General features: G+C 37.3%; 2 long non-coding RNA genes across 3 annotated transcripts in view; one reads left to right on the forward strand and one right to left on the reverse strand.

The window, feature by feature from the left end:
• The window catches only part of LOC128851795 (uncharacterized), a 37,365-nt gene that overhangs the window by 5,775 nt on the left and 8,964 nt on the right, over positions 1–22,626 (forward strand). The window contains exon 2 of the long non-coding RNA XR_008449246.1: positions 6,762–6,870. This is a non-coding gene — a long non-coding RNA (uncharacterized LOC128851795). The remainder of the gene's footprint in view (positions 1–6,761; positions 6,871–22,626) is intronic.
• LOC128851796 (uncharacterized) lies at positions 3,939–20,752 on the reverse strand. Of its 2 annotated transcripts, none has more exons than XR_008449248.1 (5): positions 20,620–20,752; positions 9,913–10,419; positions 8,585–8,722; positions 7,761–7,904; positions 3,939–4,446 (listed from the first exon to the last, which is right to left on the reverse strand). It is a non-coding gene; the product is annotated as an uncharacterized LOC128851796 (long non-coding RNA). The 2 variants fall into 2 exon arrangements; XR_008449247.1 differs by lacking the exon at positions 20,620–20,752 and adding an exon at positions 17,920–18,023.

Consider the following 22,626-nt stretch of genomic DNA (forward strand, 5'->3'; position numbering starts at 1 on the left):
TTCTAGCACAAATGGCATCCTACAGACAGTGAGTGAATGCCTTCTAATATTCTGCAGTTTATTTTTCACAACATATGATGAATACCTCTCTTCTCCCACCCTTCCAGTTTTGTCCTGCTACTATCACTATATTTACTGTTACCCAAATATGTGGTTGGTGTTTTGCATGCAAAAGTAGAGCGTGCCTAAAGACAAAAACTTTAAGTGTTGATGTAAACACTTGTCTCCATTCCCTTAAGATGTATGTCAGTGGTGGATCTACCAAGACTCTTTATGTTAGTGAAACTGAAACACTTCAATAAGTGTTTGAGGAATCAGGACATGACCAAAGATCCAGAAAAAGTGAGACAAATGCCATAATAACACTTTGAGGTTTTTGTGTAGGTTATATGTTTTTTAGTACCTTTTGGTTTATAAGGCTTTAATTATTAATGTAATGCTAATAATAACAATATTTTCTAGTCCCAGACTATTGACTTCCTATTTTCTCTGTAGCCTCTTGGTTCTCATGGTATCATCACTTCATTTTTTCTGTCTCTTTTTTTATCTTCAGATAGCAGTCTGTGCCTCTGAGAGGAGTAAGAGTTCAAGAAAGATGGTCTCTAGTGATGTTAATGAAGTGTGATGTTTGTGATGGTGTTAAAAGGTGTTTCTTCTACTGTCATGGAGCCCTTTCCTTTTCAAGAAACCCGTCTGGTTTATTAGCTCGGTAGATGGTGGTAGGTGTTTGATGTAACCATAACCATGGTTGTTGGATAACTCTTATTTAATGCCTTTAAAACTGTCGCTAGCTTTTGCTCATGAAGCTGATAGATCAGCACAGAGATGCTATTGTTAGGTGAAACTTCAGTTCCCTGCGACTCTAGCAATACCCAAGGCACAATAAAGTCTATGGAAAATATTGATTGACTTGGATAAGTCCGGGACTTTACTATCAGTATCCAATTTTTACTGTAGTTATGGTCCTCCTCACAAATGTACTCGGTCTGTGGAAGAGGCTTTTTGAAAAGCTTTCAGACAAGCCTTTCCATCACCAGAGTGGCCACAGATCAAAAGCTTGCACTGCTCTGACTACATCATAGATTTACACAGTAATATAATGAAAGCACTGTATTCTGCATCTGGAAATTCAGCTGAGAGACTCAATCAGATGGTGCTGAGTTCTGTCGTTAAAGAAAATGCCAGCCCTCCCCCTCACCCTAGGAAGGCAAATTAATAAAAAGGCCAGAGCTGGTCAAAAATTGTAGATTTTTTTTCTCAAAATGTCATTAATTTAAAAAAGAAAAGAAAAAGAGAACATTTCAGCCTGATTTAGTAGGAGCACTGAGCACTACACATTCCTTAATCTCCAGATTTCCTGCATCCCAGCTTCCACCCAGCCAGGGCTACTTTTTCATTGGGGCTTTTTTCCCAGCATGCTTATACAAAACTGATCTTTTCTATTCGACAGAGAAAGGTTTTACATTATGTAGCTGCTTTCTGAATCATCGTTTTTAGGGTGGGTAAGTTTCTCTCACGTTTTTCTTCCGTAAAATAAAAAAGCAACTTTCCTATTGGCCAGGAAAAGGAAAAAGTCAGACCTCAAATTTCCAGTGTTTCCATAGTGGACCAGTAGATTCTGCTAGGGAAAGTCTTTTCAGATGTTTTAGAAACAGTCAGATTTAAAAGACGGGAAGCAAAACTTTCCCCACCAAAGCTGATGCCACATCTATAGTCAAACATAAAAGTTACTTTCACATTATTGGTAAAATAGTATTAAAATTACACTCAAATTCAAGAAGCAAAGTCTCTGAGTCAACTAAGGCTCTGTAAACCAAATCTGAACTTGGTACTATGGCAAAAATACCCTAGCGACATTGTGAGTGTCTAAAAACAAAATACCATGACTGTGTGCCAAAGTGGTAGCATAAGTGAGACCTCATTAAAATACCTTGTCCATTTGGCTTCCTCTGATTGTCAGTCTTCATCATTGGGAAAACTGCTGTTTCCTAATGTTGGTTACTAGAGCTCTGAACCTCTTATTTCAATGTCAGGGCTAAAAGTTCGGAGCCTAACTCTGGTGTCAAAGCAATGTTAAATTAATATTAAAGTTCTGCAAATCTGAACTCTTTTAATGATATTTCTCTTAACCTTGCCCACTAAAATCAACAAGAAAAGACATCCTAGTGGTCTGTGTACAGAAAATTCTATTTAAAAACTATTATTTAGACAGAAATCTGAAATTAGGATTTTTAGTAGAACTTCCAATTTGAATTTAGCCTGTGTTAGGCCGGTTTCTTGATGCTTGGATTTAGTTGTTTTTCACAGGATTGAAATTTGCTTCAAATAATGTGATGCATACACAACAGAAGAAAAGATGAACTTTGCAGAGGTAACCATAAGTCTTAGTACATCTCAGCAGCTAACATTAAATATTCCACCAAAACTAAGCAAATAATATATTATTTATGCATATACATATATATTTCTAATTGGGTGCAACACAATGTTCTCTTCTTCAAATTACCAGCATGATTTTTTTATCGACCCTGAGAACTTTCCCTCTGCTTTCGTACCTGCTCATGCTATGTCAGTTGTCGGTATTTGTAGTGTTTGACATTGCTGCTGCCATCGTAAATTGAAAGATGGAACCATGGGCCAGATTGCTTTTATCTGTTATCCAGTTTTGATCTTTTCATCTGCTCTTTGCCAAGTAATGTCAGCCACGATTATTTCTAACTTGCCAAAATTCTGAACAGCTTTTAAACAGGTGACATTTTCCTATAAAAAGACTCTACCACAAGCATGTTTCTTTTTCCAGCCCTGAATGTCACCTTTTCTCCCATAATTACAGTGGTCTAAGTGACACATTTCTGGACTACTGACAGTTTTAAAGATTTGCTGTTTGTGGGTATTGCAATTACTGTGCATTACCTTCTCCCTTCTGAGAGGAGTGAAATTATTTCCATAGATGTTGCTGCCTTCACAGTTTTGCCTTTGATTTTGCACAGTTGGGTCTAGACTAGATCTAGATTTGGAAGTAGCTGGGAATAATTTAATATCAGGCAAAAAAATAACTTTGGCCCCAGCTACTGACATTACTTAGATGAAATATTTTCTAAAAATTTCCTTCTTGCCTGGAAGAATTTGTAAAACTTTATACCCTGGGTAGAGTTTGTAGCCAAATATTTTTGTGCCTAGAATTACTTATGGATGTTAATGACACCTCTTATTACAGTAATCCTTTTGTGTGGGTGCATTGCTTTCAAGTGTCTGTCCTGCATAAGTGCAACCTCATGTGATACTCTTATCCCATGGGCCAAAGATGATACATGAGGCCCATGGTATTCCACATTTTCATGTAGAGAAAGAGAAGGCTGAAAATTAAGTCGATAAACTGAATTAATTCCGTGATTCTATGAAGCTCTCTGGGCAAGTTTGACTTTGTCATTTCCTCGATCTGTCTTTCTGTTTAAAGCAAACAAAACACAGTGACCAACAAACATTACTGACTTAGACATCACACAATTTAAGTGACATGAATTGTAAAAAAATTTAATAGTTCCTTGTCTCATCTTCTCTCTTATTTCAAAATAAAGCCTTGGGAAACACCAGCGACACAAACGAGGGATCTATGTATCAGTGCAAACACTTCCAGGGCAGACTTACTCAAACCTTCTACAAACTCTAGAAGGGGAACTCTCACAAACATATTTGAACACTAGCTACAGACTTTAATATTTCAGATTTGAATGACTAGCTACATAAAACTATTAGCTGGCACTGTAGCTCTCTGGAACAAAAGGAAGAACCAGAATATGAATTTGTAAAAAAAATGACTCCTTTATTGATGACTTTTGGACAGTTGTTTTTCTATTTTATTCACCTTTAAACATTTACATCAAAAAATTACCTACATATATTAGGAGCCTGAAACAGGAATTTAAAGGATGGAAAGAACAAGAGCAACAATAGACTTCACAGTCAGTCTCCTCTAAGTCCTTAGTGTAGTCATGAAGTTAAGACACAAAAGCATTTGCAACAACAACATAGTGGGCAGAGAGTATAAAAGAGAGGCCATGCAGCCATTAAGGCAATTAAGAAAGATTAAGATTGCTTGTGGTGGAAAGACCCATTAATCAATAGGCCAGAAATCACAGCATGTTGTAGAATATACTTCACAAAAAAAAAAAGCAGAACAAACAGGCTAAATATATCCCATACCAAAGGTTACAGATTTCTCATTAATGAGAAATCATATTAATCCCTCAGATACTGTTGGCTCAATAGTTAGGTTTTTCCATTTGCACACACAGGAACAGCACCGATGGAATGCATCCTAACTGATGCAGAACTACTGCTGAAAAAATACCCGTCCACAGCTGGCACCACAGATAGATCCAGCAATATTTGTGGAAGGAAAGCAAAGCTGACTGAAGAGGGCATGGATGGATGCTGCTCAGTGTTCTGCAGGAGAGAGACAGTTATTACATTTAGTCATTGCTAGCAACAATGATGCGCAAGCCCCCATTCACAAATCTAAAGCTGCTGTACAAAGACAACACGATGCCTGTCAGAAGGACAGAAGGATGGGTAATTGAAAATCCCTGCACTTGCAAAATGCCTGTGGGCATCTAGTGCAAGGCTTCATATGGTAATGAGGAAAGGAAGGAAAGTGGGAGGGCTACTGCACGTGTTAAAACTTGCACCTGAAATAGTTGAAAATTGGCTTAGATGGGCATGTACCCAGGCTGAAACCAGCTCCAGGGCACACAGCTTCATCTTCAGCAGCAAGGTCACCACCCAATTTCAGGCCTAAGTGTGGTGTCTGAGTGAGGAACTACAGGTAGGCAGAAACTGGTTTGCTACAGGGTTTTGCAGCAATAGCTACAGCTGGTTGAGTGTGGATGTTTTAAACAAACTGAAAAGCAAAAGTGGGAACAGGTGCTTTTGGGGGGAAAGAGGTGGGTTTCAGTGATTTTTGAACTTGAAACTAACTCCTAGAACTGTTCCTCTTGAATATTCTGCGTCTTGGTATAGAATGAATTTTTATTTGTCAATCCAAGCCAATAATATATAAAAATAATTTTAAATTATCAAAACTACTGAAATGAAATATTTTAATAATCCAAACCATGCTGATTTGGTTTATTGGTTTGCAAACACTCTTGAGATGTGTTGTTATTTCAGGAAGAGATTTGTTTTTTACTTTTAAGTTTTCTAATTGCCATTCAGGTGAGGAAAATGCTTTCTTACAAAAATGAACATGATATTTGGAGTATATAGAAACAATGGATGAGGCATTTGAAATAGTCTTTTGCATTCATAATTTAAATTGTCATTTTGTGGGGGGTTTTATGTAGTCAGGATACGTTTCTTTGATTAACATTACTAGAAGAAATTGTCAGAGGCATTGTAAGAGCCAGGATGACTCAAGAAAAGAAGTCTGCTGTCATGCTTACCTCAAAGTAGTTTTGCTGTTGGGCATGTAGTGATAAATATGGAATAAAAAAACCTGCTCTACTACAGATATTCTAGGCAATGTAGATGGCTGCTTTCCACGATTTCCAGAGAAGTCAAGTGTCCACAGAGTCTCCTTAATTTCAAATAAGGCCACAAATATTTGGTTCTGAACTTAATATACCTCATTTCTTTGTTTAGTAGAGAGCAACTCATATTATCACTAGAAATGCAAGAAGACTTAAATAATATATTTTCCTGAAGCAGTTGATTTTTGATGATCCTGCTTCACTATGAAACAATGCGATCTGTTATAGGACTCCTCTACTCTAGCTTCTGCTGGCAAATTATGTCTTTACAGAGGTTCGTTGTAGTTAACAAAATGCAGTGTGGTAGCTTTTATCTGAACAAGGAAGCCTGAGGAGTTGGCTGTCTCCTTGACTGCAGAGAGCAATAGCCTTTTCCCATATGGCAGTCCCACTGTGCTTTTGAAGATCTCAGAGTCTATTTTGATACTATCTATGTGTTATTGTTTTAGAAGGCAAATGTTGGATGGTGTTTGTTGTCTGCAAAGACAGAAAAGCCTGGAGTTTCCAGTTTTCTTGATCTTAGGGCTAGATCTTTTCTTGATCTTTATATCCTAGTAGACGAATATTTTATTGTTGAAGTGTGAGTGTTCATCTGTCACAGTGGTGTCTGAGACTATTAGCTAGTTTTTAGCTGCTGTACATGTGGTTTCTGCCGTTCCTGTTCTGTATACAGTCACCTCACTCTTCTGCTATTGCAGCTTCTCAATTTTACTACATAAACACATCTTCTATCATATTGTTTATTCATGCATGGAGCAAGAAAATAATCTGACTGCACCATTCTGGACCTCTTGACATTTAGACCATAGGAGAAGGATTTGCACTATTCAAGATGCAAAGTAATTAAGACATAAACAAGGACTTCAGCAGAAGCAAGGTCAAGGTAAAGATGAACTCAAGCAGAATTTCAGAGGCTGAAATAAGGAGGAGAGTGGGAAAGGTAGTTTGATGCAAAGAAAAAGCAGTTTATTGTTTTCAATTTTGCACTGCTGGGATACAGATATAAGGCCTTTAATATCCTTTAATTGTGCTGTGCCAGTCAGAGTATGGAGATGCCAAACACAGTGGCACAGTGCTGTAGTTTTCTTTGCCTCGCTCTAATTTCTCTACTTTTCCCTCCTTCCAATGCTTTTCCTTGTACTCTTTTGCTAGATGTACTATTTGAATATTTTACATATACAAATCTCTTTATTACAACTTGCTTCTGCAATTTTAATTTATTTCTTTTCTCAGGAATTCAAGACTGCTTCCTGATGTTGAAGAAGTCACCACAGCCTCTGACTCCCAGTATCTGGTACAACTGAGAAACGACACTTTCACGAAAAAAATGTGCAGTTTCCAGGTCAGATTTGTTTTGCTTTTCCCATTATCTATCCTCCCATAATGGCTCTTTTATATGCTGAGTAGCTTGTGGGTATTAGGTCTACTGGTGGAAAAACTCTCGTCCCAGCCACTGGCAGAATCCCCAACACCCACAGTGCACTCATACTCTATAGAGGAAACTAGAAAGAGAAACAACAAGGAGGGACGTTAAGTGCAAATCTTTGTAAGGGGACATTAGGGTTGATGGATCTTTCATAGTTTGACAGTCCCAGCTATAGCAAGATTTTCTTTTTTGCATTAGCTTTTGGTTAAAAATTCTCAGTGCAAGGTTTTTTCATGCTTATATGCTGATTTCACTGTGTGCATAAGCCAAACTATTTGGCTTCTCATACTAGAGAAATCTAAACAGCTGGATAATAAAATGGAATTGTTCTACCTGCTTCATCACAAGGTCCTACTTTTTCCAGTTCCTGCCTCCTACTTTCTATGGCTCACTTTCCTCCACTATTTATGCATAACACTTTCATATCTAGAGATGATCTGTACTTCTGATAATGGAATCGGTTAAAATAAACCAACATTTTACTCAATAATTACACATCATTCCATCACTCTGTTCACACTTTGTACTATACAACTAAAGTAAATGCAATCAATGAAAATCAAAGTGCTTTATGAAGTTATGTCAATTTCATGAAAGAATTTGGGAGAAAAATTTTGCTTAAAATGTCCTGGCATTGCCAAAACATCTTGTTTTGATATCTTTCAGACCACAGTATTTTCACTTTCCTCTTTCCATTTTTTTTCTTTTCAATGTGTTTAAATAGTGTCTTAGGTACTGTAATATGATGTAAAAGTTAAAAGCTAATGTTTAATGAAACATTTTATTTAATTGAAAGTAAAACTTACCTTTTTTATTTATGGTGCTCCTATCTTAAAAATGTCGGCATTTTGTTTGTCTGGAGCTTTAAAGCCCCTCATAATATGAAACCTCTAAAACCTCGACAAAATTGATTTTTCATTTTCTTTGTGGCTTTTACTGGCTCTGGACACCTGCATCAAGAAGGAAAGCATTTTTGAGTCCAGGTTCCTGATCTCATATCCTCCTTTAGGTTAAGCACCCTCACTGATTACCACTGCTCCATTTAAACAGAAGGGAGGCAACCTCTTCACTAGCTGAATGCCATTTAGGGCTCTTAGGGTGGATGCAGTCACTGTCTTGATGAGAGGCAGAGCGGGCAGCACAAAGTTACCCTTTCACACGTTACTGAGCATGCGCTATCCTGAGTCTTCTTAAAAGGGGAAGAAAAGTACCTCCCACTCAGCTCCCTACTCCACTGATAAAATTGCCAGCAAGGCTTTAAGCCAACAACCTTAAATGGCATCAGGAAACTGGCTGGTGGCCATCATAGGCCACAGTGAGATAAACTGTTTTGCAGACCTATCACACCACTGACCGGGGTGACTACTTTGAATTAGAGATGACAAAGGTATATACAATGGTAATGAAGTTCATATTTGAGAGAAAAGGTTTCATCATGGACCTAAGAACAGAAACTTGTATTTTAAAACCAAGAACAGTTACAAAGAAGTTGTTCAGCTTTCCTTTGCTCCCTCCCAGTTTTCTATCATCTTAAAAACCTAACCACACAGACAGGCTGCCAACACAAATAACAAAGGGCCAAACCATACTTCTCATTCCCTTCCATAACATCTAATTCTTTCTCACTTACATGAAGTTCAGCTAGTGAGCTGCTATGCATATGTAATCCTCCGCTGGGTGCTGGGTTACGTATTCCACTTCCTCAACCAAAATGGAAATGGAGTTGGACATGAGAAGTGCTTCAAGAAATTGTGAATTTCTCTGTTACCTATTAGATATCAAACACAGGGCAGGTAGTTTTATAACATCTGTAAGAACTCCCACAATGAATATTAGCTATTGCTCCAAATAGTACCTTAGTGACAGTTACCAGGGGAATGGGCCTGCTGATTTTCATTATATTTTTCCAAGAAATAGACAAATTATTTTACTATTGCAATCATATCCATCTTGGTTGTAAATTCCACCTCTCTTCCAGACATTTTACCCACTAGTAGGCTTTACCTACTGACTTGATCAATAACAGCAGCCAACATTTTGTATCACTCTATCTTCCCTATCATGTAAAAAGGTCATTCCCATTCTGACTATTTTTTCTAGTTTATAGTGGCAGACAATATTGATAATTCTCCTTAGGGGGATGTTTAATGGGATGACCTTAACAAGAATAAAGTAGCTGGAAATGGGCTTTTTTTAACATTGTATTTATTTCCTAAAACATAAAAACTATCTATTGCATATTGTACATTTTTGGGGTGGTTTGTCCGTGGGTTTTCCATAAATCAGTTTAATTTGTTCACATAAACTTTACATTTTGTATTACGCCTATAACAGAAGAGGTGACAGAGGTAGTGAACTTTCAAAAACTTAAACAGTCTCCACCACCATCTCATGTATTTACATTTGCAGTTCAGAAGGTGTTCTGGGTAAATATGAGCAGAAAAGCAGTTCTACTGAAATGCCTGAAGTTAGAAATGTCTTAAAACATAGCATATCTGATTCATTCATGTTTGAAATGTCTGTGAAAATTTCAAATTTACTCTAGTAAATTTCTGGCTTTTCAATGATTAAAGTATGACTAATGGTGCGAATACCATCTGGTAAATTAATTTACTGTATTGATGTAAGCAGGCATTATGAAAGTTAAGATACATGGGAAATTAAAAGAAACCTATAAAGACAGTTCACTCTCAGTTATACAATGAAAAATGTCTAGTTATTCATTGTTCATTGACCAATATTTTTATAGCAAATGAAGCATAAAGAAATTGTGCACCAGAATAGTACTAGTAAAAAAGAAAAATCAAAAATATCCCTCACTAGATGTGACATTGTGAAATACTGTAGCTTTTTGAACTCCACATGTATATTTATCTGACTACTGTATGTATAAACTAAAGCATCAAAGAATAAAAGGTTGATATGCACAGCAGAGGTAGCTTTTCTGAGATGTTTTACCTTATGATGCACAGGCAATCTAAATATTAATATTCATCATGTTCTAATTTCCTTATTCCTATGCCAAGCTCAGAACCAGTTAGAATTAAGACTCTTCTGTTTTGCTGCTATTACATATTGTTTTGTCTGATTTCACTTCAGCTTGTACGGTTCCATCGAAATAAGCAACTGTGCATGATTGCTTTCCAGCTTCAAACTGTGATTTGTGGAGGAAATACAATTCCCAATGCATTTCTGGTAACAGATGATATCTGCATGTCCATTTTAACATATGATTGGACACTTATGAGCCCCAAAATCTCAGTCTTGCAATTAGATCCTGTTGTTCCTGTTGCCCTTTTTCTGGATATTTTTAAAACCTTCTGTAAGGTGTCTTGACCCCTTGATGCACATTCTTGTTTTCAACACGTCTCAGTTTTTATTTGCTGTGTTTATGAAGATAATTTCCTCTTTTTTTCCTCTCTGCTCTTCCAGATATACATAAATTCTTATCTTTTCATGTAGAATCTGGGGAACAGAAATTGTTGTAGGCAGTGTGAAAATCAAGCTTGATCATCATCGAGAAATTCAAAACATTTCCATAACCCATATGCTTCTCCAAAGGATTTAATTGATGAAGAGGGCTGAGCTCCATCTGGACAGACATCATTAAAATCGTGTCATTCTAAAAATTCTTAATTCAAATAAATATTACAAACCAGCAATTACTTAATTCAAATAAATATTACAAACCATTGTAAGAATTGTAACAGAATTGCCAATGTGTGGATGAGCCTAGAGTCTGGATCTAAAGACCTTAGACATCATACATGTTCTGGTGAAGGTTGCAAGTTCATGAACAGAACTATTCTGACTAAAATCTCTCAGGACTTCTGACTCAGGAATTCTTGATATTAAGTCTTGATGGGGGAAACATGGTGCAGAGAATTGTTTCAAATACTTTCTTAATCATCTATTTCACCTGAGTCTGTAGCATAGATTGGCTAAAATGTTTTTCAGAATGAAAATAATCCCTATCCATGCAGAGAAAAAAATCTCTATCCATGTAGATAAAAAAATCCTGCAAAGGTCTTAATGGCAGGAAAATCAATCTTCTATATCTGGTGCCAGCACAACTTCATATACTGGTGCTCGCACTTTTTTTCATTAATTTTTCAAATCTGAAACAATAAAGAGAAAAGGAAATTTGCTGCCGAATTCAAGAACAACTGAGTGTTATCCAGAGGCTAAATTCTTTTCCTGCTTAACATAAGAACATAATAAGAACATAAGAGGCATACGGGTTCAGAACAAAGGTCAATGTAGCCCAACAATAGCCATAAGTGTCTATGCAGGGAAAAATAGAGAACCAGCCTTGCATATCTGGTGCCTCTCCCTAAGTATTCTCTCAGTTCTCAGCTACTTTCACCTGAAGAATTTCCTGAAATGACTGTAGTTCCAAAGTATTTAAAACTCTATAAGCTGCTGTTCTGTGGTCTTGCCCAGTCTCCCCTTGGCTATGTAAACTTACAGTATCTAGTAACTGATGTCGAAAGGGATTTGGGCACATGGGTTTTGTGACAAAAAGCAAACTATGTCATTAACGACTCAAGGTTAATACTTTCTTTCTATCTCCATTAATACAATAGTTCTAGAACAAATCTTGTGATTTACGGGTATGTGATGAGAAAAATTGAGGATGTGTTCAAAATCTTACTACATTTTCTTTAAAATATCTATGCGAGTATTGTGAACTGAGACACAAAAAAAAAAAAAAGTGGGTTTTGCTAGGGTAGGACTCTAATAAACTGTTGATAAAAGATTAGCCTATGGGCTGAATGGAGAGATACTCAAACTGTTCAGGCAGGGTGCTAGAGGCAAAGAAATAGGTGATTACCTTTGAATTACACAGTTCTGAATAAAAGAAGAATAACTGACAGAAGCCCATGGACATTTTTCAACCTTGCCAAGGAGAGGGCAGACATGAAATGATATACTCGTTCGGTGGCAAATTCCAGTTAGATTGTTCTCAGACCAGATTACGATAGATTCTTGCATCTATCTTCGTTGATTTTTTAAACGTTTCCTTTTCTTTTTTATTTTCAGTGAAATTTGTCCAATATTTACAATGATATAGATTAACTTTCTGAGACTATGCTGCTCATTTACATTTCCCTGTATTTGATGAATATGCAAAATGAATCAAATGCAAAGATATACACAACAAATCTTCCTGATAGTAGGTGCTTGCAAACAACAAAGGCACTTGAATATTCTGATGACAGGGCTTGTAAAAGGACTTGCATAGCTAAACAAAGTGAATCTTTTATTTTCTGACCCTACTGTAAACAGCTATATCTCCTGCTGTTCTGAATCACTAGGTTCAAATCACTGGCTTCCAAGAATCCTGTTGTTGGAAATGTTGAAGACAGAAAAACTCTAATGGGTCATTTTGGACAGCCTCCTGCCAGGACATGATTATTCCCTCCAGAGCTATGTTAGTGCTTGATGAACAGCAACACTGTCCACAAATAAGGCAGTGTTGTCCACAAACATAGAAGTAGAAAGATGGTACTGGTGAATGTCGTCAACCTATACTTTCCTTTGTAGCCTGTGATTTTATTCTATGTTCTCTTTAATTTTATTCCTTGCATTGGAATGACAGGAAATGAAAATCTTGTTTGAAAAGCCCCAGGAGACACCAAACTGCTGAATTTATGAATTGTGGTTACTATCATTGCGTTTGAGTAGTGAGGAGTACTCTAAGGTAACCACAATCAAATGCTTCTCAGACATCTGTACATTTTTCTAACTTGTCATGGGGTTCTTTTCTGTGAGCGTATATTTGGGTTTTGTAGGGTGGAAGATGTTCTGTTACTAGTTAGTAGGTTTGGTGCATGCCTCAGAGGATGTCTCATTTGATCAACAGATTGCTCCTGGTGCCTGATAACTTATGAATATCACTGATCACACAACTGGCTATTTTTCCAATGAGAAGTTTTAATAAGATTGTTTCAGTCAAGGTAAAATCTGTAATCTTAATTTCTGGGACAGTAGAGTCATTTTTTTGAGTGATGGTAAGCATTGGGTTTTTTACCTGAACAAAGCGTTAAACATGCTGGAGACATTCTTAAACCAAACTGCAAGAGGGTGCTGGACCCCCTCTGTAGTTTGTAAAATTTTTTGATGGGGTAAGACATATATGCAGGAAGAGAATTGTCAGCACTAGTCTTTCATGTTCACTTTTAATGAAATTTTCCAAGCTTTTAGTATCGACATTCTTGATCTGCAAGTCCTTTAGAGTCCTTAGTGGTTTCTGCCTATGCCCAAGGCGGTAGCTATGAATGTTTTTATCTAATCTACTTGGTGATGAAGCTATATTCAGTTTCATCTCATGATTAGATCTCTGCAATGCATCCACATCTAGTTACGCCATGAGACCAGGGCCAAACTTCAGCTGTGGTTTATTTATGAAGCGGTGTTTTATGAGAAGCCTGCAATGTGTCCACTCTGTTACCTGAAAAGATTTTTACTGTGTTTTTTCCTTAAATAGTTATGATCCTTGCTATAGAAACCACCTCCTATTTTGTGTGATTCTGTGTCAGTGAAAATGAGTTGATGGGTCTTGAGGGATCGGGAATGTGTCAACTCTGATAGATGGCTCCTTGGCTGGTGGAGCTATGCATCTTACAGTCTATGCCGAGCTGTAGGCTCTCAGGTGACACTGTAAAGCTCAACTTTAGCCAGGCTTTGGGAAGAGGGAAGAGATGCCAACAGGGAATGGTTACAACTAAGCATTTTTATGTTTTGAACTGTGGGGATTTAAGAGTATCTTTACTCTGATCACAGTCAGTGATGACTGAACGTGAGTCTAGAAGGTTGAGTTTTTATATTCTGAAATAATAAGTGAGAGACGCTGTCTGCCCAATCACAAACCCTCCTCATAATCCAATTTCTCCATTCTTCCTCTTAAAGAACTTAAAGTTCTTGGATTTGTAATTTCATGCATATAAGTAAATAATTCTTAAAGAAAATCAAAATGCATTTATGTGAAAAAGAAAATCAAAATGTATGTGTGTGAAATATGGTGTTTTCTTTTGTTAGATAGCAAGATTTTCTAGTTCTCCAGTTCCAACTTCAAACATCTACTGCTTCTCTGGGCAAATGGTTCCTCTGCTTCTCCATCTTCACAGTAAAAAATTTCTTCCTAACATCTGATCTAAATCTCCCCTCTTTCAGCTTAAAACCATTACCCCTCGTCCTATCACTGTACTCCCTGATAAAGAGTCTCTCCACATCTTTCCTGTAGGCCCCCTTGAAGTACTGCAAGACTGTTCTGAGGTCTCCCCAGAGTCTTCTCTTCTCTAGGCTAAACAAGCTCAACTCCTTTCCATACCCTAAATATCCTACCTTTTATTTTTTATTTGCAGGGCATACATTTAAAATGTACACATCAAGTTACATATGTCTGGTATAGTGGCAGCACAGTCTGCTCTGTTAATAATAATACTGAATATGTAAATCCCCCCACATTTTATAATGAGTGCTTTAGGTTGCATTTACTGTAAACAAAGATGTATTTTTGGGGGCAGTTGGTTTGAGTTTATTGTTTATGTAAATCTCTCAGAATGTGACATAGCCAGATAGCTTCCTATGTTGTGCTGATCCACATTTTAGGCCAGCAGCCAAAGTATTTTATCTTTTACTTCATTATAGTGATCTTCCAATTAGCTGTGGTCTGTAATACCCTGATTTTGGTGGCAGTGGTTTGGGGAGGATTGTTTGATAGTTCTGCTCGAGAGGCAAAATGAGGGGCCTTATTATAGAAAGTGCAGAGGTTGTGCAGTAGCTGAGTTCTGTTGCAAAGTTTGCCGATAAGGGAAAACTGGCCCTTGAGCATCCATTCTATTCTGTATATTAACACTTCTAATCTGCACTGCTGATAAAACTGCAAGCCATTTGCCTTTGGAGGAATTAGTTCTGCCTCACTTGTGTAACCAGGCGATGGTGATTAACCTTTAAACTGTCCAATATTCTCAGCAGACTCCTGCTCCAGATTAGAAACTATTTAGTTATGACCAACTAAATTAACAACATTCCCTCCTCTGAAGAGTAAGATTTGGAAGGTGTGCATTTTAAGGTGGAATGTGGCTAATGTCCTCATTTATTCAACGCTTTTGCTACATAAAATGCATTTGTCATTTAAGATGAAAAAGAAAACAGAGAGGGAGATTGATTTCAGATGGAAACAATCTACAATTAGTTATGTACAGGAGGCTCCTTGGTTGAATTTGGCTTTGAGTGCTGCTTTAGATGGCTGAGACCTGTTTGTGATTTTTCATTCCTAAATAAAATTTACAGTGCAGGGGATAAAACAGCTCTGGTGTGGGCAGCAGTTTAGGAAAAAGATTTCCTTCCTTTGAAAGGAAAGGTAATTATCTCAATTCTTTGGGAAAGTAATTTTTTTGGAAGTTTACTAACCTTCCTGTCACAATCAGGCAAAACAAAAGGTTTTGTACGTGGTGGTTACAGATCGACACATCCAATGGACTTTAGCTGCTGTGATAACCTAGTACTGTACCATTGTATCTACATATTTTAAATGTGTAATTTATCAATTGAAACATACCCTTCAGTACATGTGCCATAAAAGAAAAGAGCAAGGGCAATTATGTAATAGTATAGTGTTTGTCTGACGTGCCTTAAATCCCCATATTGTTATTCCTTACTGAATAACAAATACAAAATCCCTGTTAGCAATGTTTTCCATTTTACCAGTTTTATATTAGCTGCCTCCTTAAAAATTGCTAATCTAGATACTACATTAGTAGGATGTCAGTCAAACTGCAATCCACAGTGAAGCCTTCTTCATATACCAATTTAAATCATTCATGGTCCTTTCTTTGGCATTATTCAAAAGATCATAATAATTTTCTTGTGCCCACAGCACAAAAAAATCAATTATTTCCCCACAAAGACTTGAAAGTACTTAGCGAGTCCTGTAAGAAAAGCTGAGGGTTATATCAAATTGAAATTGCACTCATTACACACAACACAATTAGTTGCCACTAGTCTGGCCGGTGCTTTAATTCTGAATGGCATATCTTTATTATTACAGAAACAAGCATGCAAATGGCATTGTTCAGGATTTGCAGAAATCAATAGGATATAGTGCTGTGTGTTTGGTGGCCACTGTCACTCAGTCTGCTGTGGATTTGAGATAATGTGTGTATTTGAATTAATGAAGGGAACGTGAGACATCATAAGTGACACCCAAATAAAAGAAATGGGTACATGATATTTGTAATTATTCTACTTGTGTTTTTGTTGTAAATACTTGTGCTTTTTGTTTTTTAATCAAAGGATTAATTGCATTTTAATAAGGCATTATGATTTTCAGAGCTTTAGTTAATTAAAACTTGTAGTATATAATTATGAAGTGATGCTGAGATTTGTCTAAAGATCACCCATATGTTTAGAATATGTATATTTTTCCTTGTTAAGCAGTTGCTACATTTTGGGGGGAGGATGAATTATATTAAATGTTTGAAAGAAGAGAGCGGTTCCAAATGGATTTCTATAAATGGCAGCTAGAAATGTAGATTATGTTGTTGGACAAATTAAAGTGGAGGAACTAGTGGGGTTAGAAACACTTTTTGGCTCTACTGCTGGAACATTCATTTGCACAAATGTTAGCTTGCAGCAGCAGGAGTAAGAACAGATGTATTTGTTCAATGTATCATATCATTCCGCCCATTAGGTCCCAGTGAAATTGCTGCAGTTTGAAATTCTGAGTATAGGCCATAAATACTCACTGGTGGTGCGTGGTAAAGATTATTTTCCATGTGACAAAGGGTTTCAAGAGGAGGGAGAAAGGTTGGGGGGGGGGCGTGTGTGCATATATGTGTGTACAGACAACTCTGTGTATCGACTTGTTTCCTTAATAGAGATTAATATTTTTGGTACAAAGGTTTAATCACTCACAATCTAACCTGCGACATACGTATATAAAAAAAGACTATTTCCTGTGGGAGTGTATTATATACAGATTGATAGACTAATTTCTGGATAGATAAAACAGAGTTAGAGTAAAACAGTCTTAGAAAGTTAAAATCTAATATTAAAAATGAAGATTTCCTTTGGCAATATTTTTTAAAAATCTCCTCTCATATTTATTCCATTTCTTGTGTAAATGTATACTGGAAATAAAAAATAATTTTGCTCTTATTTTTTTAATATAAAGAGGAAAAAATTTTTTTTGCTGTTGAATGGTGAAGGCTTTTTGTTTGTTTCCTTTCAACTATAAAATGGAATACATGCTCATGCAGAATAGTTCAGCACAGTCATATATGCCTGTCACAGAGCCCCATGAACTAGAAAGAATTTCTAATGTTCTCTCTTGAAGGAAGGGTTTTAAATTAGACCTCAGCATTTCCTACTTGGAAACTTGGCTCTTGCAATGCACGAATATTTATCTATTTATTACTCCTTGGCTTGCAGATACTTTTTGAGACAAACCCACTCAAGAGCTTAAAATGTTCCAAGTAAGGTGGGGAGATGAAGCCTGCAGCAATGCAAAGTAAAGAATTCTCCAAAATTTACATTGACTTCAGCACTCAAAACAGGATTTTATTAGGTATCTATAAATGGATTTTAAGTAGGATTTTCCCATGTTTTATCCCAAAGCTGATTTAAAATCTAACATTATTAGATTGGTCACAGCCTTCATATTTTAACTGTCAAACCCAAAGCCTGAAAGGTGATTCATTCAAAGCTTGCTAAAATATTTGCTCAGCAGCACAATAGTATGTGATGGAAAATAAACTCCTCTAGAGCATCTCACCCTATCAGCCATGGCCTGCAGCAGGAAAAGAATGAGGGAAGGTCAGTCAATTATGTGTGGTAATCACCGTAAGCATATTATCTGAGACACAGATGTCTTCCCTGACCCCACACGACATAGCTATTAACCCCACAGTAGTATAAAAATGGGGAGGAGGAGGAACCGGTCCCCTAGGTAAACCAGACCTTTTCAGTCAAGGCTTGTCCAGCAGCTCGGTGGAGTTTCATCAGCAAGGGTGCTGTGGTGGGGATCCGGCCCCGTGCAAGGCAGGCAGTGTGGCCGCCTCTCCTCTTTGCGGACTTTTCTATAGACCAAGTCATGTGAAATAAATAGTTGCATCATCGGAAAAATGAGACTGGCAAATTGACTCGTGAGATATTTTGGGAGCATAAACAGCCCTGGAATGCCAGATGCTGCCCATGTTTTTACAGGAACAACTTTTGTGTTCCTCAGTACACTTACATAGTTGATGTATTAGAGCTGATAAGGTGTAATACCACTATCATGCAATCATCTAACGCTTCTAGAAAACAGAGATGGTTTTCTCATTACACTGAGTAATGTGCTGATTACCACATACGGCTCCTTTGGAGTTCAAGTTCCTTCTATATTTACTTCAGAAAAATGATCAGCTGCTTATTCAAGTGAAAGAGATTTTTTTCACTGCGGTTGTTCAAACACATCAAGTAAGCAAAGCAGATTTTTGAACTGGGTCTCTAAACTGTTGAAGTTGAAGGCTTATTTAAAAGTTTGCAAGCAAAATTTGGCTGCTGTGGAGCAAACATGCATTAGTAAGAGATGCCGTATTCTTCACCAGCTCTAGTCTTTCTAATACCGAGCATTAACCCTGAAAGTAGGTCTGTTTGTTTCTTGTAGCCTTTGGAAAATCTATCCTGTAGGTGATGCTTTGTTACCTTTTGGGAGGCCATTTTGTATTTTTCTGCCAAAAAAATGAATTACTATTAAGCAATGGAAGCTATTGTGATGCTACACTTCACACAGTGCAAAAGAGTCCACAACCGACAAGATTTGTGAGATTTCTCCTTTTCAAATAATTGATTGTAATGGTATTCTGGTTTTGTGGCATTCTTGTAACTGTGATCAGCCCGAGCTCAGTGAATACCAGAGCATGAAGGGAACACTTTGCTCGTCAGGCTTGCTGCGGAACATACCAGAGGAATCCTTGGGTTTCCTTTCCAATGAAAGGAATTATTAAAAGATATGCTCTTTGATACTGTCTCCTTCCCCAGGGTTAATCACCATGTAAGTGAACATTTGCATGCATTGCTGAGCTATAGGTTACAGACAAGGAAAGTGGTGGTTTGAGCACGGGGATAAGCCTGATCTTCGGACTCCCAGGAAAGGAAAATCTATTAGAGAATGGGATTTTGACTTGGTGCAGTGCAAGCACAGATTGACTCTTCCGCTGACCGCAGGAATGACCTCAAGTGGATGAAGAGAATGGTGGAGACAATCCACTACGATAGCTGGGCTGCAGGGCACGTTGCAGGGTCCCATCACAGCCACTGCTGATCAAATTCAGCTGGAGTCCAAAGAAGCGATTTGGGCTATCCTCCCCATGAGTAAATCCCCTGTGGGAGTCTTGGCTATGTCGAAAGATACTGTTTGCACTTCATTCTATCATTGTGGTCAGTCTTGAATTATGATCCTCTTGTAGTCCCTTATTAAACTTCCATCCTATTGTTATTTTAACCCTGTGTCTAAATGTTGCTAAGTAACCTCCTGTGTCAAATACTTTTTCTGCTGGGAGAGAATCTTGCATCTGTCACCTATTGTGACTGCCAGATTAGATATCATAATGTGCTCAACATGGGATTGCGCTTTACTTCTATCTGGAAACTGCAGCTAATACAAGATTTGGCAGACTAGTTGTTAAGCAGCATCTTTTCCTTGAGCATGTTAAAGCAGCCCCAAACAACTTGCACAATTTGTTTACTGGTATCTGGGATGATTTTGAAATGATGGAGATTTAGAAGCTAGGGGATTTTTACCATTTGGCTCTAAATCCTGCACTTTTGAGTGAGCAACACTACTGATTAACATATTGTTATATTTGCAGAGAGAGAAGGCTTGAATTTAAGACCATACCTCTGAAAGTGTGTGAGCAGAGCATACCTGGAGCTTTAGCAAAGCATGAATTCTACAAGATTGTTGTATCATCTTTTCCATGGGGCCAAATAAAAGCCAAATACTGGCAATCACTTGCATAAGTAAAAATCAGAACCAATGCTATTTAAATAATATGTAATTAGGCAACAGTGAGCAAGGCTGGAACTTGGTCATATTTTGTTAGTCAACATTTTCTTATGTGATAGTATATTTTTGTAGAGGAAATATTCAATAAACCCATAATAATTGTAAACACACTGTTTACCAATGTTAATACTTGACACTTATCACTTGCTCTTTAGTTCTTCCTTGTTGATATTGTGTTAAACTTATATGTTACAGTAAAAGCAAGGCATTTTCCATAAAGATGTGGGAAGTCAGAATTGACTTTATTTATTTAAATTGACTTTTCTTCTCCAAATTTTGTCATGATTACAAACAATCGTAGCCAAAAAAGTAAATTTTTAAAAAGCCAGATTTGCACTGTGGTTTCATCATTTGCCTGAAACTGTCTCCTGAATTAAGAGAACGATCTGAGAACTGTTGGGTTTTATTAATCTCTGTAAATCTATAGCTGTTTTTAATTCCAAGCAGCCCAAAAGTACTGATCCCTCCATGGTAGAGAAGGAAAAAAGATCTCTCTATACTTGATAAGTATACTGGTTGCAGGGAAACTAATCACTCACATGTGATGACTTAAGGGTAAGGAACTACACTTATGAATTGCATTAGGTACGTGTATTTGACCACTTTACCTGCACACTGCAACCCACTCCTCCTGCAGCATTACTGGCCTTGCTGAGAACCTTCAAATACCTGCAGTGGAAAATACAATATGAAACATGGTGTCCTGCCACTTTCACTAATTGCACTAGTTTGAAGGACAACACAAAAACAGGTCAAGTTTGATTCAGTGACAGATAAGCTGCACCTTCACCTGCCTTTTTCTAAATATAGTTTGGGCTTCCAAGCCATTTAGATGCTTTTTTAAAGACTAATGTAGCTCTGTATGCCAAGAGATGTGGAAAAAAAAAAAAGATTTTTTTCCCTAAGTGCTACAGTATAGTGATGAAAAGGTTTTATGCAGATTACAGTGGTGTTTGCCTGAAGTTTCCAAACACTCAAGAGGAGGGAATTTTTGTATATATATTTTTTGTATTGGATCCTGCAAGATATACAAAGCATTTTATAAGTGAGATGTCCCAAACCAAACACAAAATTTGTGTTAGCTATACCTGCAGTGTAAGCAGGAGTTTCTGCAAACTGATGTTTACAATTCTACGAAAGGACTGGAAATATCTCAGAAATGCATGGGTAATTACTGAACAGAGGTCTGTAACTAGATGAGTTTAAATATATGTATAAACTAAAACATAAATCTTTGCACCAACACAGATTTTCCCTGTGTTAAATATTTCTGCCTACATCTGTCAAATTATTTGAGTCAAAATGTATTTTCAGTATGCCTTTAAGTTAAAGTGTAAAATGGTGAAGTTGCCATCATACCAGCTATATGCTGACTCTTCCATTTCTATGACATCTCACCTGTGTTCTGATCTGCAAACATCTATCTCAGAAAGAAAAGTATGGCTTGAGTATAAGAAATAGGAATATTTTTTAATCTCCTACTTATCTGTAATCAAGCATAGTAAATACAAACATTTGGTCCAAACCTCCTGTGACATTAAATAAGATTTTGATTGTGAGTTAGACTCAAAGTACCTAAATTTTCTTCTGTGAAAATGTTGTTCCACTCTTAGCCAATTGAGTAGTTTAAATGAAGTGGATACAAAGTGTTATTTGCTCTAAAAAAAGGGGGGGTTTGACATGGTTCATTTGGGATTTAAGGAACATATTGACAAAAGGTATTGTATTGTTCTATTTGGTAGGAAGTACAGACCGGAGTACCTGCAGTTAATAGCTTACCTCAGATATCTCAGGTTAATTTTCTTCTTCGCCTGCTGAAAATTAGGCAGAAACAATGAACTGTGAAAGCTGAAGTTCTAACACAATATGAAAAAGAAAAAATATTCATTTCCAGGACTGTTCAATGCCCCGTGATGGCAGAGGCTCTCTACTACTTTTGAAGAGGTCTTTTCTATTAGCTACATAAGTAATGATCTTAAAGAGAGTACACACCTGCAGAAGAAAAAGTCTGGAAGAGAAAGCTTAGAAAGAGGAATCTTGGTTTTGCTTGCTGTTTCCTGTCTGACACTGTCCAAGAAACAGTGAATTGGATGCCAACTCTGCAAGCTACTGACTGAATCCGAGAAGTGTGCAAACATACTGGCTTTGAACTTTAATTTCGAATCTGGACTGTCCAAGACACCAAGCAATTTGTGGAAGATCCCAAATAGTTTTTACTGACCCCTGCTTTGCTCAGAATCTTGTAGAACACTGCTCCCAGAGCTCCAAGAGATTAAATCCTCTTCATCACAAATGTTTGTCACTGTCATTTAGGCCTGTTTAACCCCCTCATGCCATGATTTTTGGCACTAGTGTAGCATACATGTTGGGTTTAATATACTGTAGGGCATGGCTGCCAATACTGCTCTCTTGCAAGCTGGCGTATTGGCCATTTTTTTGTCCCATCATGAACTGTCACCCGCTCTGCTCAAGCACTGCATCCTTTGGGGTTTACTTCACTTCCCCGCTACCTTCTCCTCTCATTTTATTCCTTGCTTCCAACTGTGTCAACTCTTGCTCACCGCAAGGCATTCAGACTCAGACCTCAGTCTTTCCACGTTTCTCTTTCAGGTCCT

Source organism: Cuculus canorus, chromosome 3 (genome assembly GCF_017976375.1).
Source record: "Cuculus canorus isolate bCucCan1 chromosome 3, bCucCan1.pri, whole genome shotgun sequence".
NCBI lineage: Eukaryota > Metazoa > Chordata > Aves > Cuculiformes > Cuculidae > Cuculus > Cuculus canorus.